General features: G+C 37.0%; 1 protein-coding gene across 1 annotated transcript in view; it reads right to left on the bottom strand.

Annotated features, from left to right (window-relative positions):
- Zmynd8 (Zinc finger MYND-type containing 8) overlaps nt 1–18,833 on the bottom strand; it is a 415,670-nt gene that overhangs the window by 354,569 nt on the left and 42,268 nt on the right. The window lies entirely within an intron of this gene.

The raw sequence follows: 18,833 nt of genomic DNA, 5'->3' as shown, positions 1-18,833 counted from the left end.
TTTTGACTCACCCTTCATGACCATTTTGAAACTGATATTGTAATTCACGTCTTCATATTCTCTCTTTTAATCACACTGATGTAACACCTTGTATAATATAAATGTCTACATGCTATGCCTATTTCCCACATTTTGGCTGAAGATGACGCCAAACAGCGTCGAAACTAGTTCCAAGTGTAAATATATGTTGTAAATAAACTATAACATTTATTTGTATTGAAAAGGTGGACCCTTTTAAGTTTCCTATCTTCCATGGTGGGAGGTTGTCATTGGAATGTATCCTTCCTGAGCAAGCACACTTCCTTTCGTCACTCTACCTGCTTTAGTCTGCTTTTGAGACTTGGTTGTAGCGGACGCTGTTGTGTAGTCGTGCCGCGATCATGGTTGACATAAGACTCGAGCAGCGCATTAACCTGAAATTCCTAGTGGAATTAAAGAAATCGCCCACGGAATGTTTTCAAATGTTAAAGGAAATGTTTGGTGACAATGCTATATCACGTGCACGAGTGTTTGAGTGGCACAAACGGTTTTCTGAAGGTCGGGAAGAGGTTGAAGATGAACGTCCCGGACGACCTGTGACTGTCAGAAGTGAAGGAAATGTTCAGAAAGTCAACGAAACAATGCGGAAAGACCGACGTCAATACTATAAAGAAGTCCTAATCAAGCTAAGGGAAAGAGTAAAGAAGAAAAGACCAGATGCATGGAAGAACGGCTCATGGATTCTTCACCAAGACAACGCACCAGCCCACAACGCCCTGTCCGTGAAGCAGTTTTTAGCTGACAAGTGCACTCCTGTGCTAGAACATCCTCTGAATTTTCCTGATCTTGCTCCATGTGACTTATCTCTTCCCAAAGGTGAAGTGTATTGAAGGGAACACATTTTCAGTCTGTGGAACAGGTAAAAGTAAAAACGGCAGAGTTGTTGCGCAGGGTGACAAAGGATGACCTACAGCATTGCTTCGAACAGTGGAACGCACGTATGCAACGGTGTATTGATAGGGGAGGGGAGTATGTTGAAGAGAATAAAAGTGTATTGTAACTTTGTTTGCAATAAATCACATTTTTCACATCAGTCTCATTATTTAATTGCCGTACCTCGTATAGCCAGGATTTCCTCTTTCCTCCAGCCCTGTGCCTGTATAGATCAGGTTGGGTAGGTGTTGACCTCCACACTGACTGGCGATCGTTCTGTCTTTCATTTTCAAAACTTTTGTTGCCCTTTTCTTTCTTTGGCAGACATCTTCATTTTTCGAAGTGTAGGATCCCTTCTATTTTTTCTCTCCGATTAATGTTAGAGGATGGTTGTCCAGTTGTACTTACTCATAAAACAATAATCACCACCACCTCAACAGTCACATAACAGTATTTCGATGCCCAATGATGATACATGAATGGGCTATTTTTCACATTCTCAAGTTATACTTAACAATGACAACTACGACCACACCAGAGTACACAGCTGTTGATAACACTATCCATGTTTTACGTATGATCAAAAAAGGCCTCCAAACAAGGTATTCTACTTTAAAATGGCAGAACAGGATTTATTTAAATTTTAAAATGTGCAGTTTGGTTTCTTCAGTGCAGTGAGGCAAGCAGTCTCTTGTGAGACCGTTTCTCTTACGAACACTGAAATGGAAAATAGTAGGATCAATCACTCTACAGTAAATTTCTTGTTATTCAGGCAAATGAAGGAAAAAACAAATGAAAAATCTCTGATAAACCAATCCAATAAAAACTCGTGGAATAACCTGACTTTCTCTGTACACAATGAACCAGTGATGATAACTTAGTCCAAGCTTTTCTTGGTTGAACCACTGCAGAAGTGCAACAACATCTAATTCTTCCCATGCAATCATTTTCAAACGCAGCAGAGGAAGTGGGATTTTTGAGTATCCATTCGACACTCCATGTCGTACGATGTAGGCACGTAAAAGATCTCGCCATACATTTAGCGTTTACCCAACAAAATTAATTTAAACACAGCTGTAGACACTCAAGAAAGGTTTCGTTTATTCTGCCATCTAGTAGGCCTAGAGTAAAACACAACATTGAAACCGACGAGGAAACAGCCAGAGTGTATCAAATTAAAATGTCTGTAGCTGAGGCCATATAAGATTATCAGCGTTTCTACTAATACAGCTGAAATAGACAATATAGTTAAGACAGAAAGAATAATAATTAGAACATGCATAAATAAACAATATCAAGTTAATGGACAATAGAGAATAGCATCAAATAAATCAATTTATAAGGAAACTAAACCAGTATTGAGCAAAATTAGAAAAGAACATATATCACTCTTTGGACATCTTATCAGAATATCTAACACCAGAATTAGCAGAAGAATTGAAAAATGATGGAATAGGAAAACCAAGATTAAAAGGACTATGAAAATTAAGGATGATATTAAAGAGCTACAAGTAACAATAGATGATCTTAAAAACCAAAACAGACAAAATTAAGATACTTCAAGACATCCACACCAGGCTGTAGAACAAGATCAATAAAAGGTCTGGCAGCGTGTTTTCAGTTGAAGAAAGGAGGGCAGCATCTTTCTGAATGAGAAAATATTAGGCTGATAAGAAATTTAAAAAAAATCCTTTGTATGATTGACTAGTGATCCAATGTAGGCCATAAAATGTAAAATTATTAATATTATTATTATGAAGCAATATTATAAGAGGAGCAATAAGAAAATATTGAATTTCAGAGAAAAATAAATAAAACATAATTATCAACACCTAGGCCAGAATATGAAAATCAAATAGTCTCTTGCTGATGGAGAAAGGAGGGGTATCTTTCAGTGAAGAAAATGAAAATTAGTTTTGATAGAAAGATGATTTATTGTGGAACCTTCAACTTCCTGAATTTACATGTTGCCACTGTGAACAAAGTGAACTAATACAATATAGAAGATAGGCCTATATCGCTGTAGGTTTATATTCTGTATAAATACAATGTGCATGGTATTTCTAACTGTGGAGGTGGGATTTAAGGATTTCCAATGAACTACGGATTACACTGTATTCCAGTTTTTGGCATGCCAAACTTCTTCCAGAACTGTATGAAGAATGCTGGCACCATACCACAAGAAAAGAAAAGCCAAGTTTTAGAAATACTACTGACTGAATAACCAAGGGAAATGCAATTACATCAATAACAGATATTACTTATTTTGCTAAAATTTGAAACCCATGCCTCAGTTACGCAGGCAAGCAACAACTAAGAACAAAGAGATCAGTATAACTGAGCACAAACAAGCTCCCTAATGGCATAAAATCCCAAATAATACTAGAAGAAAAGAAATAATTAGTATTTAGTGAAATGTAATAAAAGTCAGGTAAGCTTCAGAAACATTACTAAGTCGATAAACAAGGTAAGCGCAGTGTGGGACTGCTTCAGGTTTAATAGCTTAATTAGCCAGTTCAAACAATCAGTGTTCTGGGAACTTTATGCATATTTCAAATGCTTATTATGCTGAGCAAAAAAGACATTTAATTGTTAAGACAAGATTGAATCCTGCCTCATATTTACTTTTCTGTTACCTGAAATATTAAATCAAATGCCTGTCATCTCTAACTGTTAATAATGGTAGGCCTTAATAATAGACAAGGTAATGGTTGGATGTGGTGAATGTGTGAGTGTAATGTATAAACAGATAGAAGTCTATTCAGCCAACCCAACCGGCTGTGCAATGTTGCCAGACAGGACAGGCATGACCTTGAATAGAACTGGTCCTGAGGAAAGAGAAAGAGAGAGAGAAAAGAGGTGGCCAAGAGTAGTGGAGAGAGATGCAAGCAATTGTGTACAAAGGAAGACTGTAATGATGCAATAAAAGCAAAAAGTTTCACAATCAAACCCACCAATAAATCAAGACCTATTATGTAGTAAAAACAAGACAAGATTCTAAACAATTAGTGTCCATTCCTAACCTTTCAATGTACTGTATTTTAACACACAATGACTGTTACACAATCCATTTATAGATGTAATATTGTACTTTTTATCTCTTGTATCTTCTTAACCCTAAGTACAAGCTTATTAAAAAGTGATTCCCATTAGAACTATTTTCTAATACCTTAACTTATTTCCTAATGTTCAACTGATATTCTACCAACTGTTTCAAACATTTCAATTTTATGTGAAATATATCATATTTGTAACAATCTATACTAATATTATTTACAAACTTCCCTCAGTTGAAGGTTGCCACAATGGACAAAGCATAACGAAACAATGAAATTAAAATTTCGGCTTACGATAATTTTCTTGATTACATTATTCTCATAATGTCTTTAAACTACAAAAGTTATAATATGTAACAATAATTACTCAGTAATGAAATGGAACCTTGCAAAGAGAACAAATAGCTTGTAGTTCCGGAACGTCTAAATTAAACTGCTTTAAAAAATTCACAGTGAAACTCCTATCATAAATCCTATCACTTTAATGTCCTTCAATCCAAATTTATCTTCATAATAAGTTATGGTCTTTTCAAAAATCAGCTTCTTTTCCCTATTAATGTCTTCTGGCTGGTCTGTGGAGATTTCAAAACGAACTGTGGTGTCTTTAATATATCCCACACCCTCTGATTCCTTGTAGGCTATGATGTCTATTCTCCTACTGCTACCGTTATCAGCAAGCCCAGATACCTCTTCTGTGACATTACCATTTTTCTTTCTAAGGGAATTTGCTATCACGGACCAAATCTTGTTATGCCTGGCATTCCACAGCATCTCTTTATGAGGGCAAGATCTCAAAACATGAGGAAGGGTTTGTATCTCTCTATCTGAGAGTTTGTTTATATGTAAAAGGTAATCTCCAAGCTACCAGACCAATTTTGAAATTTTCTTTACCATTAGAAGACAATATAATTCTGGGTATACAGGCTATGTATCATCCTGGAATATCAGTTTATTTCTCGGATAGGTCTAAGAGCCATGCAATTCAATTAAATCTTGCAACAGGTCGACTACTTTATATACAATTCTGTATACAATGTAGAATTCCATAGTAAAGCATGGGCATGTCAGCTAGTGGCTAATAAATGGTATGAGAATCATCTAGAACAGGGCCTCAGGATGCATGCACCTGGTGCATGCAACGTGCACGGTGCAAAAGAAGACTTCGCTTGGTTGACCAGAGTGCAAACCCCACTCCTCGATTTGAAGCAATAGCGCTGTCTCTCTCTCTCTTTCCCCACGCCTGTCTCCCACTTCCTCATCTGCTCCATAGTGCTCCAAATCTGAGCTGAGTTGAGCCGAGCAGCCCAGAGACGAAGCGTTGGTCTGAGCCGAGCTGGACCGATGCACAGTGCGCGGAACTCTTGCGCCTCGATTTGCACGCGTGAGATTTTGGGCGTTTTGAAAGGCCCTGGTCTAGAAGCTACAGGGTGCCCAAGAAAGACCTTACTTTACAAAGGAAAAATTAAGTATATCCTCCTAATTCAATACATCATATAAGGCAGACTTTCGGCCTGAATTTTCGACACAGTGATTTCATCCGGTTTTGAATTGTTATGAATCCAAACAATTTTAGAATAAGAGGTCCGCAACCTTGCTATATGCACTTAATGTTCGTTTCCACCTGTATCAATTTTTTTCATTTCGTTTCTTCTTAGGTTAACACAGTTTTTAGATTCAATTATGTTTTGTATTAACCCCCCCCGTTTTCACTTAATTTTATCGCAGCGAGTTGTTTATTGCTCCATATGATGATGTAAATATTGTATATTGAGCGTTTTTATTTTGGTCATGCCTCTCTTTTGTTTTTTCATTTGTTCCTTCATTATGTTTTTTGGCACATTTTCAGCTTGTATTATGTAAATTACTTCAAACACCCCCACCCTGACCGAAGATGGCTCAAACAACTCAAAACATATTTGAATTTGATACTCCATCTAATGATAGAATTACATGATTTATTGAATTAGGAGCATGCACTTAATTTTTCCTTTGTAAAGTGAAAAACATCAATACGGAATGATTCTAATATCTTGTAATAATAATAACAGAAAGACCTGCTATTTTGCTATTCAATGAGATATAATTCACTCATATCATAAGTAACATCTCGTAAGAAATCTTTGACTTCGCTCTTAGGTATTTATTGACAAATTTCTGGAGGTCACCGATGTTTTGTAAATAAGAGGTATATCATTGCTGGTATTATTTCAGAACCTTATGAGAAAAAGGCCTAGCCAGGTTTAGCCAGCATGATCAAAGGTGAAAATATAGTTTACTTACTGTTCTGTACCCAATGCTATACTTTGAACTATAAGACTTGGTAGCTAAAATACACAATGCAATATATCGTTTCTGATAGTTTGTCCTATACTGCAATATTTTTATTCAAGTGCTTTTTAGCCAGATGCTTTTAACGGAATGTAGGACATTTTAGGAAAATGTAGGGTATCAGAAAATCATACACTGAAAGCAAATAATATGAAAATAAGCAATATTTAATGCATGTTATTCTCATACAAAATATACCAAGAAAAAAAAAATCACTCCTACTTTCAGTAAAGCATTCATATTTACAAGACATACTGATTTGTTGCAAAATATCCAATCTGTTTAAAACAATCACAAAATGTAGAGCAGTTTAAATGTTCAAAGTTATATTCAACTGAAGATATACTCTTTATACCAACAGTATATTTCTCTCATCCATCCATTCAGCAGAACACAATGAAAAACCCACCCTACATTTACATTATGTGCAAGAATAGCAACAAAATATTCTGCAATTTTCAATAGATCAGAATGGCAGGTTTCATACTTGCTAGCTCTAAAATTTCTCTCTCACCAACTTAACATTAGTTTACCGGTACATCATTTCAAGGCTTGAAATGTATTATTCGGGATGTCAAAAAATTGGTCACAACTTTTATGTTATCAATCACAAGTACTATCAAAGGGTAGAGAAGGGTCCACCTATTAAATACCGTAAGTTTGTATATTGTCTTATAAAACTGGGACTCGTTTTGACCCCATATATATTTGGGTCATCTTCAGCCACGCTACAGTTGGAAGACATATGTTCACATACAGCAGAACCCCGTTTATCCAAAATAAAGGAGGCGGAGCCACTTTCGGTTGACGCGTTTTTCGGATGACACATGGTAAATATTTTTGGAAGTTAAATGTATAAAATGAGTGATTTTCGTCGGAATTTTCTTGGTGCAGCGCTGTTGTGCAGCTATGTCGCACCACCGTTTAATCAACAATACATCAGCTGGTGTAGATTCGTTGGTTTGTTCAACAAAGCGTAAAGCAGTCTGAAATAATTAAACAATTGCTTTTTGTTACAACTGAACTGAATACTGTTTACAATAATTTTATTACAGTACTGTAATTAAAGTGTGTGCTACTGTATTTTAATAAAAATTCTAAATCAATCTTACCTCCAATGCATTAAACCCATCATCTGCTGTAACTCGATTCTCAGAACTGCTACTGTCAAAGTCGGAGTCGTCTACATAATCTTTATGACGAAAAATACAGTAATAATAATAAAAATTCTTGCTTGTTCAAGAAAAAAATGTATCATGGAACGAACTAGAGGGTAAGAAAATGTTTTGTTTTATGCTACACGTGCATTCTGGCGGAAGTCATAATATAAAAATAGGGTTTGCCAAGTAGCTCTCAGCACATATAGCAAGAGAATTACTAATATAGACGGCTAAGAACTACAGGATAAAAACAAAATTTTAAAATACAATTTTGCCAGAGCATTTCAGTTAAGCCGAGTTCCGGTTAAGCGAAGTTCGGTTAAGCGGGGTTCTACTGTATAACCAATAATAAATTAAACACTTTGGTCAGAATGTTGTAGGAGCGACTACATAGTTCGCCATCAACCAGAACTGTTTCGATGTGTCATTTAGTTTCAAGTTTGGATGTGTTGTTCGGACTTCATGAATGTTTTAAATTAAGACTGTAAATTGTGGCATACCAAAGTGGCATAGGACCATAATGAAACTCGAAATTTATGATCAATCACAAGACCGCTTTCTTTCAAAAATGAGCACTACAGAACAGCCAGTTAACTGTATTTTCACTGTTGATCATACTGAATGAAGTGTACCACCTGGAAAACTTAATTTCTCCTTCAAAAATAATTCTTCATGTGGTCTTACAAATTTATTCTTTCTTTCTTCTTATGCTGTCCTGCCACTGTATGTATCCTTCCTAGATAAAAACATGTTATTACAGTACATTCCACAAAAAGGGTATGTGAGGCTAACTTCTGTTATTTTTGTTTCATTAACAATGTGTCTTGCTGAGAAGAAGGTTTTGTTTTACTGACGATGTCCGGCTCCATGGCTAAATGGTTAGCATGCTGGCCTTTGGTAACAGGGGTCCCGGCTTCAATCCCCGGCAGGGTCAGGAATTTTAACCATCTTTGATTAATTTCACTGGCAAGGAAGCTGGGTGTATGTGTCGTCTTCATCATTATTTCATCATCACGACGCGCATGTCGCCTACGGGAGTCAAATCAAAAGACCTACACGTGGCGAGCCAAACATGTCCTCTGACATTCCCGGCACTAAAAGCCATACGCTATTTCATTTTCATTTACTGACAATATGCCGGAAAATTTCTGCAGAGGTTGTCCAAACAGAGTTAAAAAATTTTACTCCAATTATATGGATTTTCTGAAATTTTATACTAATTTAGGAGTGTGTGTGTGTATATATATATATTATTTATTTATTTTTTAAAATTTTTTTTTCCAATAGGTTAGGTCCTGGCAAGTGACAAGAACATTTTGTGATTACTAGTAACTCCTCAGAGTGCTCAGGGCATGCTGCCATGTTAATTCACTGGCACCGGCTGTTTAGAGAGTTTTTACCAATAGGAGTACTAAATTTTTTCATGCTATAAAAGAATGGCAAATGACAGAAAAAATATTTTTTTTAAACTGAACACAAACTGTTGCAAGTCATAACTATCAATTTTCATCTAATTTTTCCTTTATAATAAGTTCATTTTAAATGTTATTACACAACATGTTAACAGTTACATGCCATAATTCTTTTGCTATTTATTTTATGATGCACCAACTCAAAAAAGCCTTGCGGTGAAGTTGGGATGGAACAGGGCTAGAAATGGGTAGGAAGCAATCATGGTCTTAACTATATATACATACACAACAATATACACACATTGATACAATTCATGTAACGAAAATTCACACTTAAAAGTAAAAATTATTCAACACCTACATCAAGATTATATAAGACTATTACGCTGCTAATGCATTGTAAACACTGCTACCTACTTTAGATATAATTTTTACTTTTAAGTGCAAATTTTCGTTACATGAATTGTATCAATGTGCGTATATTGTTGTATATATATATATATATTTGTCCTACTGCTCGGTTTATGTGATAGGCTGACGATGACACTAAAAAAATGTGTTGAAACCGGTACCACAATAAATATGCTGTAACATAATCCTGTGCAACAGAATTGTATTGTATTGAAAAGGTGGAATCCTTAAATTCAATTTACCTTTCTGACATGAAAGTGAGACGGGTAACTGGAATCACGAATGAAGAGATACTGTATCGAACTGGTGGGAGGAGAAAGATTTGGCAAATTTTGACCAGAAAAAGGAATTAGAATTGTAGAATACATCTTAAGACACCCAGGAATCATCCAGTTAGCTTTTTTTTTAGTTTAGGGGTAGATCAAGACATGAATATGACAAACAGATTAGAACAGACATAGGATGTAGTAGTTATGTAGAAATGAGAAGGTTGGCACAGGATAGGGTGGCATGGAGAGCTGCAGCAAACCAGACTATGGACTGATGACTCAAACAACAAATATAAACTTGCTATAAAATTCATATGAAAACACACACACATGTATAATGCCAACCAGTGTGGGGAAAGTGACAGAAAAAGATATAAATAAAATGATCTGTCATATCAAGTCCCAAATTTTCAGTTAATATGTGGCAACCCTGCAGATGAAACAGAGAGAACAAATTCTATAGATAAACGTGTGGTGCAGGTTTGAAATGTTGGGGGGAGAAATACGAAACCAAAAAGGCACATATTTGTGGGTAGGGTCTGAAAGAGTAGAAATATCATTTCATAACCTAACTTAAATTTTTTGAAAGCGTTCCCAATCTAGGCAACTTCCAATTACCGGGGATAGCAGAATAAAGTTTATTCAAAATAAACTGATTCGTAATTCCTTATAATATTAAAAAGATACATTTCCTTATATATAAAAGATATGACACTTCCTTTCGTATATATATAGGCCTAAGTGTCTATATGCTTACTTTGTTGAATATTAACACTGAAGATTATATGTAACAAGACACTACCCCTGTCATGTCGAGACAAGTCACTGCTTTGCCATAGCCCGATTCTCATACTTCTCATACTGTGGAATGACTAATAAAAAAGCACTGACTTACCAGTATGCAGTCAGCTGGGTAATAGGCTATGACTGTGCCAGATAACAAACAACAGTAATCATAGAGATAAGGAAACAGTCTAAGCACAAGCTATATCCTCAAACATGAAGACCCTAGTATTTCAAGTAACAAAGATAATAGCTGCAGTAGAATGTCAACTGTTAAGACATTGTTGGGACCACAGCTACTCATACCAACCCCATAGCAACAAAACTGTAGCCTCAGAGATACTGTGAGGCCAGTTCAGTAGTAGGCCTATTATATAGCACCAGCAATAGCAATGTTACAATATCATAATTGATAGAGGAAGAGTGTCAAACGTGGAATACCATTTTATAATTTCAATGTATTTATTGCATATTTCAGCTTTTAGAAATTTAAAAAACTGTTTAAATAAGCATTATTTAGACTGCTTCAGCTTTATCTTTCTTTTTTTCTTATCTTTATCCAACTTTATTCTTACCCCCACACTTTCCACATTAAGACAGATCTGTCAAAACGACCCCTCAATGATTGTTGATGTCTTTGTTCCAAATGAAGGTGGGAAGGAGAAACAAGAGCATCAGGAGCCGAGAAAAAATGGATGTAGACGAAGAATATTGGGATCAATGAGGAGAAAGCCTATTTAACTGAAGACCGCGTATGAAGATTTGGAGATTGCCTTTCTTGTGTGTTTTCATGTTTGTCCTCGTTCGTCCTTGTGGCAATCCAGAATGTCTGGAACGTCGTTGAGTTTCTCAATAAATATATAGAACTTCTGTAATTAATAATGTGCCTCCACAAACTACTATTAACAACCAGCTCATTTAGTTCCACGCCTTCTACAATTAATGCATTAAAATCCAAGTCTAATCATCATTGTCTTGGCCTCCCTCTGCTTCTCTTACCCTCAATAACTGAGTCCATTATTCTCTTAGGTAATCTATCTTCCTCCATTCACTTTACAAGACCCCTTCACCAAAGCTGGTTAATATGCTCAGCTAAATGATTTTGTAATCAAATGGTGTAAAAATAAAGCATACGGCCATACCGATCAACCTCCTAGAAAAGATCGCTAGCAAGACGGGACTTAGGATCTCAAAAGAGAAGATCAAGTTTATGATGAGAGACAAATATGGACCACAATTCCTTGAAACAGAGATTGGACAGATTCAGAGGATTAAAACGTACAAATTCCTCAGTAAAATCATACAAGAGTACAGACTAGAGAAAGCTGCTGTAGACGATCGTATCTCAAAAATGGAGAGAGATTATAGACTAACTAAAAACATCTACAACAAGAAATGCATCACATGGAATGCCAAAATAAGGCATTAAAACACTAATAAAAACAGAATGACAGTGTGCCGGTGAATGCCTCTCGATTAGTTACAAGTTGGAGAAGCTGGAGATCCTAGAAAGCAGAACACTACGGAAAATCTTGGGTCCAATCCAGACGGAAACTGGCTGGAAACTTCAGAACAACAATGAAGTCTACAAAAATTTGGAGAAAATTTCAGAGACCATGAAAAAGAGGAGGTTATCATTTCTTGGCTATTTGTACAAAATGAACAAAACCAGACTAATCAAAAAGTCATTCGACTACCTGTGGAACAAGAAGAAACCAATGGCATGGATAAAGGAAGTTTGTAAAGGTCTAGAAGTCCAACATCCAGGAAGCTCCGACGTTAAACAAGAAAATATTTCAGACCACGAAACAAAATTTGGAAGGGTTTCAAGTCGAAAGAACTGCAAAAACTGGAAGAGCCTGGAAGGATGAACAGAAGAAACAGCATAGTGCCCATATGAAGGAGTACTGGAAGAAGAGGAAACTTCAAAGAAAAAAAGAAATTTTAGTGTGATCCTAAGCAAAATCTGCAAATTAAAAATAAATAATAAAAAATAAAATATAAAAAAGAAGCCTACAGTCTCAAAACAATTCCCAGCTATCCACATCTAACTATGCTAGAAAAAGGTTAAAGGCCATGTACCTCAAGAAAGCCCTCTATCTGGCAAAGAATGCCCCATCAAGGTTGACCTATGAGCTCACATGACAGCAATTCTAGATAGAGAAACTGGTATCTGAGAATGTTACTGCCCACCACAACACAGGAACGAAGCATTGCTTTAGGAACTACATGAAAAGAGAGCGAACATCTGGATAAAATTTTATTGAAGAGACACCATGCCGAACTTGGATAGATAGTTTACTTACCCAAGCATTTCCTACAAATGACTTGAGGATGGGGTGCGTAGATATTAAGTTATTAGCAGAAGTGATATTATCCTCTACTGTGGTTTAGGGTTTACATAACTTCATTCCACTTGGTCAGGGTTCATTTCCTCGCACTATCATCATATTTAGGGTGTGAATGAGGGTGTACTCAACCGCAGATAAAGTAATACAGAAGAAATGTGGATTAAACTCACTTGCAATGTGGCTGCATGGATTAGGCCATATAGCTGTTGTGTTGAATTCAGGAGATGGTGGGTTCTGGTGCTTCGTCGGCAGCTCTGAAAATGGTTTTCCGTGGTTTCACATTTTCACACCAGGTAAACGCAGGAATTGTACCTTAATTCAGGCCAGTCCTAGCCCTTTGCTATCCTATCGTCACCAAGAATCTCTATCCGAGTTGGTGAGATGCTAAAAACTTGCCACCAAAAACCAAGCGAATGTATTAAAAGCAAAGTTTCTGTCCTCGTAAAAGAATGTTTCAACGTCTATCATGTTCTGAACAACTTGAGTTAAACACATAGAAAGCTAAGATCTACTTCAAAACATTCAGTACTGATTGCAATATATCTTTTAAAAACATCAAGCAATCTTAATCAAAGATGAAAAATGTCAATCACATTCCCAGACACACTTCTGCAAAGAATTAATTGCATGTTGACGAGTTAAAATTACTTTTAAAGGAGTAATGGACGGAAAAATTTAGAATAAAGATAAGTCTACCTTCCCTACCTCTTCTTCACGCTATTCTTATCTGTATCTACAGGATACAGCGTTGGAGCATTCTTAACTTTGTATATTATTTCTTCTTGTTAGATCAAATGTATAGACAGTGAACAAAACTCTATATGATTTCCTCTTCCCATATGTCCCACGGTAAGCATGCTAGTCATCAACACAGGCATAACAACATTCACTAACCGCAAAAATATATTAAAGCAAGATCCAAGCTATAATGTATAACATAGATCAGATTTTAAAAAAATTGTTTCTTTTTGGATTGAATCTCCAGTTTCCGTTCTTGACATTTCTTCTTCCCAGATATTCATTTCCTTAGTGCCTCCTCTTGAAAGCACCATTTCAACCCACTAATAGACAACAATGAACTTAGAACAACAGAAATGATAAAATAACAAAAGAATATACCAAAACTTAAGAATTGTGTTCAATAATATCAACACACTCCCTTTGCAATATGCAAGTATTATATACAAATTTCAGAGAAATGACAATACAATCCTCAGAAATCATTTTGAAAACTTAAGCTTCATGCTCACTTTTCAACAAATGTCTTACTAAATCATGATTATAAGAAAATGAAGTACAATGTAAAAAGAAAAAAAACAGGACGAATAATCACCAATTAAGCATTTAAAAATTAATTAATCAACCAATTCACTCCAAGAATTCTCAGTACATTCATCAGAAAGATATACAAATCTTTATATCTTCAGGTTTAATAGCGACTCTCCAACGAACTCCCTAAATTTTACCCATTTTTCAGGACTTTTCGAACAAGACAAAAATAAAAGCATTTATAAATTTCAGTATACAGTGAAGAAAAAGGACAAGATAACAAATGCACTTGACTGTTGTTTATTTTGGAGGGGAGGCAGAATCTGACACACAGGCAAAGCTGGATATCTGGAAGACAGTTTGAAAAAAAAAAATAGGGTTAGTAATTCCCACAAATACGTAAGTTGGTTCAGTGATGAGCAGGAAAACTGAACCAGTCCAACTTAAAATTGGCCAGGATGCCATAGACATCTTTAACATAAAATAAGGCAGCTATGTCTTGTTCAATAACACTATCACAGCAATGGAATACAAACTGCTTCACAATTCTACTGCTCTGTACGTCACCTATGTGATGGGTCTTTTCTGCAATCCTGAAATGTGTAGCCAATAATGACCTACAGACTTGAAGCAGCTATACCTTGACACGTCCAGAAAACAGTAAATATCAAGCTTTACAAACGAAGTTTCTCCGCTCGTTTCCAGGAGTCATGTCAGTATGTACGTACTTTATGTATGTACAACCTTTATCCCATTTCTCTAAAGTGTCGTGTTTGAAGAAGTGAGATGAATCTTTGTAGCAAGTTTTTACGATGCCCTTCCTGACGTGAGGAGTTAATGAGATGAAATGAATGACGTGATATATGATAGTAGGAAGGGAGCGGGTGAAAGTCGGTGCTGGCACATAGCCTACTCCTATTGAATAGCACCCAGGAGTCTACTCAAATCCCCCTGTGGGTGGGGGCAGTAGAAAAACGCCCACGGTATCCTCTGCCTGTCGTAAGAAGCGACTAAAAGGGATCTCAAAGGCTCTTAAATTGGGAGAGTGTGCTGGCGAACATGCGGCCATCAGTCGAGTCCTGGCATTGCTTCCACTTACTTGTGCCAGGCTCCTCACTTTCATCTATACTGTCCGACCACCCTTGGACAACAACTGTTCTTTTCTGACCCCAACGGTATTAGGTACCGAGGCCTAGAGAGTCGTTCATTTTCACGCCCTTCGTGGCCCTTGTCTTTGGCCGATACCTTTATTTTTTGCAGTGTCGGATCCCTTCCATTTTCTCTCTCTGATTAATGTTATATAGAGGATGGTTGCCTAGTTGTATTTCCTCTTAAAACAATAATCACCACCACTACCACCACCAGTCTTCTCAAAGCTGGAAGTCCTCATCCAACAGATGAATCACCAACAGAGTCGTATACCCTCACTCCATATGAGCACTACACACGAGTTTTGGAATTGAATCCAGGCTTTCGGCACTCAATTTAGTGATCAGGAACTGGATAACACCACCTCTCCCACCCCGCCAGCCAACTTTCTGACCATGAACATTTTTTTTTACCAATGGGACTCAAACCAGCTAACGATGGTGTCGGACCATGTCTTAATGTTCATGGCTACCAAGCATCTCCAGAAGACAAGAGGACAAGAAATGAGAATTTAGGGAATTAAAGGAACTTGCTGGTAACATTAGATCAAAGTAGACTGGAGTGTGGTATGGCTATATGAAAAAAATGACTCCTGAAAGGTCTCCAAGAACATTATCAGACTGTCTCAGGCAGACGTAGAGACATCTGAGATAAACAAATATGGAAAGATTTTACCAAGAGAGATACAAAATAGGAACAAAAACTGGAGCAGCAACTAAGGCTGGATAGAAAATTGTAAGAGTTTATAACTATACCCAAGGTTACTTACATTATATTTACAGCTTTCAGAGAATACCTAAATCATGTCACCACTCCCATGTTTCTTTATAAATAATATTGCATAATGCATACAAAAAATAGTAAATACATAGGTTGGTTTTTAAGTCTTGGCAACCATGCTCCAGCACAGCCTTGCAACGGTACTGGGCTTCATTATTCTTACAAAAGTTTGCTGACCTGCATCCCCTTCCCCAGAGCAGATGACCTCACCCTTCCCCTCCACATAAGTTTACAGTGGCCAGGTAAGGATGAGCAGTTGTGAGCAAGTACTCGCAAAAGACAGTCGCCATGTTTTCCAAGCATGAACAGACAAGGTGGTTAAAAATGCAGTGTGCTAGAGGTCGCACAACACAACAGTGTCACCAAGGATGTGAACATGGTTTGGACATGTCTCCATCTGGTCACCCACCAGTAAGTGACAGACATGTACAGACTGTGTCTGCATTAGTGGAGATGCATCGGATGTGATCTTAACGCATACCGTTCCCCCATGGCAGACTTAATGCGGCGTACTAATGTTCATTTTTGCAAAACAATCTGCGAGCAGCTCTCAGAAGAAAACGGCGACACTTCATGGATAAAACACCCATCGTTTTTCACGACAATTCTACGTCACACACAGCAGGAGTTGTGTTGAACTATTCAATTACTGGGGGTGCCCTATCACACCTGATACTTTCCGGATTTTAAGTTCCTGCGACTTTGATCTAATTCTTAAGATGAAGGAGCAACTATGCTGGAAGCATTTCTGTACAAGTGAAAACGTTTTGCAGCTCTCTGTGCACCATCGATAGACTGGGCAGTGCCAATGGGATCCACTGGCTTTTGACAATGACGACATTTGTTGTTTAAAAGGACCTAACAGCTAGGTCAATGGACCCTAATGGTAAGAGGTAAATGAAACAAAAATTAAAACTTCAAAATGTATCCACCGACTAGAATCCAAAACAAATGATGAAGAAATGATAGTGAAACAAAAACAATCAGTGGCTCCAATTCACAAATCCTGAATTATTGGGATGATGTATTATTATCTAAAGGGGTCCAAAATCCAGGTCGCCAGACCCTCATAATGGTACTAATCACTGGGGGGGGGGGGGGGGTAGAACCATTGTGTTCCTCCTATAGTGGTACTAATCACAGGTAAAGTAGACTCAGGGTGTTTCTCTAATGGGGGTACTAATCACAGGAAATGTAGACTTATCGTATGTCGCACACAATGGCATCACTCACAGATAACACAAACCCATGGTGTTTCCCACATAAGGGTACTACCCACAACCAACACAGACTCGTGGTGCTCCGCACAGTGGGACTAATAACAGGCACCGGTATTCCCGTGGTGTCCCTCACTGAGTGGAACAAATGACAGACAACGTATACTCATGGTGTTGCTCACATAGTGCTACAAATCATAGGCAATGTAGACCCGCAGTGTATGACATGGTAACAACCACAGGTAATACAAACCCATGGTATTCGTCACAGAATGATACTACTCTCAATTAAAGCACACCCATGGTTTCAAGATCAGATGGGCTTCTAAAAACTGTTTAGCATACACATTGGTCTGTTTGGTAATAAGTTGAAACATTTCATCACCTATGAACATATTGGATGCATCGTCAAAGTTCACATTTACACCGCTAGCATCAGAAAATACGAATTTCTGACGAGAAACAACACACGGCGGGAAAGGTTCAAACACATCTAGCACTTCGCCTTCATCCGATTCGTCATGTTGTTCACCTTCTTCATTCTCAGAACCACTTTTACTATCAGACTCACCTTCAGCTGTATCAAATCACTCATCTTTGGATTTCTGAGATCAATCGTCACAATCATTCTCTAAGTGTTGAATAATCTCGTCTTCTTCGAGCGTTTCAAACTTACGCCTTGAAATAGATGCTGCCATGTTTGGCCTACTACGGACAAGGAGCACCGCAGATTTGTAAAACAAAAACAAAGAAGCTTCAAGAAGCATGACATGTGATATTTGCTGTCATTGAGCGGGAAAAGCATCGATTAAGACAATACACGACGTGGCAAAGTAGCTCGTCATACCCAGGAGATATTCACAGTAAAAGACTAGTACGTATATATTTGTCATACCCATTACCCTGTAGCATTCAGCGTACGAATATATACACGTCATGCCCAGTTAAGAGGTTAAAGAAGCAAATTGAAATATTTGGCTTTGGATAAAAAATAAGTACAAACTGTTTAAACAATTGTCGATGAACACTATTCCGACAAAAATAAAACTTTGTCAACATCTTCAAAATGTCTAATGTTTTAAATTTATTATTATACTAGGGGATCCATACGAGAAATCTCGCAAGTTCATAAAGTATGTGGTGGACTACCGGTGAACTAAGGAATACACAAATCAGTACGATATTGGACAGTCTTACTTACCACTTAATGTAATCTTTGATGTTTTAATATTTATGTTACCCACTTGAGGGTAAGCAAATGCAAGTGCATTATTATAAAGATGAATGTTCCGAAAATAATTTTGGTTTTACTATCATTCTTTTCTGAACTGATAATTACAGCATTTGTAATGACATAAAACAAGTGTCCCAGCGGCCAAAATGTGAAGTGCACAGCAATGATGATGCGTATTTTCCTACAGCAACTGTATTTGCAAATAGCACACTTTGTGCAATTTTTTTAAACTCATTTTTTAAAGAAATTATCAATATTTATGAAATGAGAGTGCAATTAGTCACTGCTAATGCCTATTTTCTTTCTTTTCAGTGCTCATTTGTCACGATCGATCGGTTGCTTGTGAGCGCCGCAGAAGGGATCTATACTACTGAAATAATATACGTGACATATTTCACTGAGAACGACCCTATACCGGGTCAAAACATATCTATCCAAAATTTCACCTTAATTGGATGTAATATCAAGTATTGACTAGGATAATCAACACAATTTTGTAAAA

The sequence above is a fragment of the Anabrus simplex genome, chromosome 14 (genome assembly GCF_040414725.1).
Source record: "Anabrus simplex isolate iqAnaSimp1 chromosome 14, ASM4041472v1, whole genome shotgun sequence".
In the NCBI taxonomy this organism is placed as follows: domain Eukaryota; kingdom Metazoa; phylum Arthropoda; class Insecta; order Orthoptera; family Tettigoniidae; genus Anabrus; species Anabrus simplex.
This window is presented reverse-complemented; position numbering and strand designations above follow the sequence as displayed.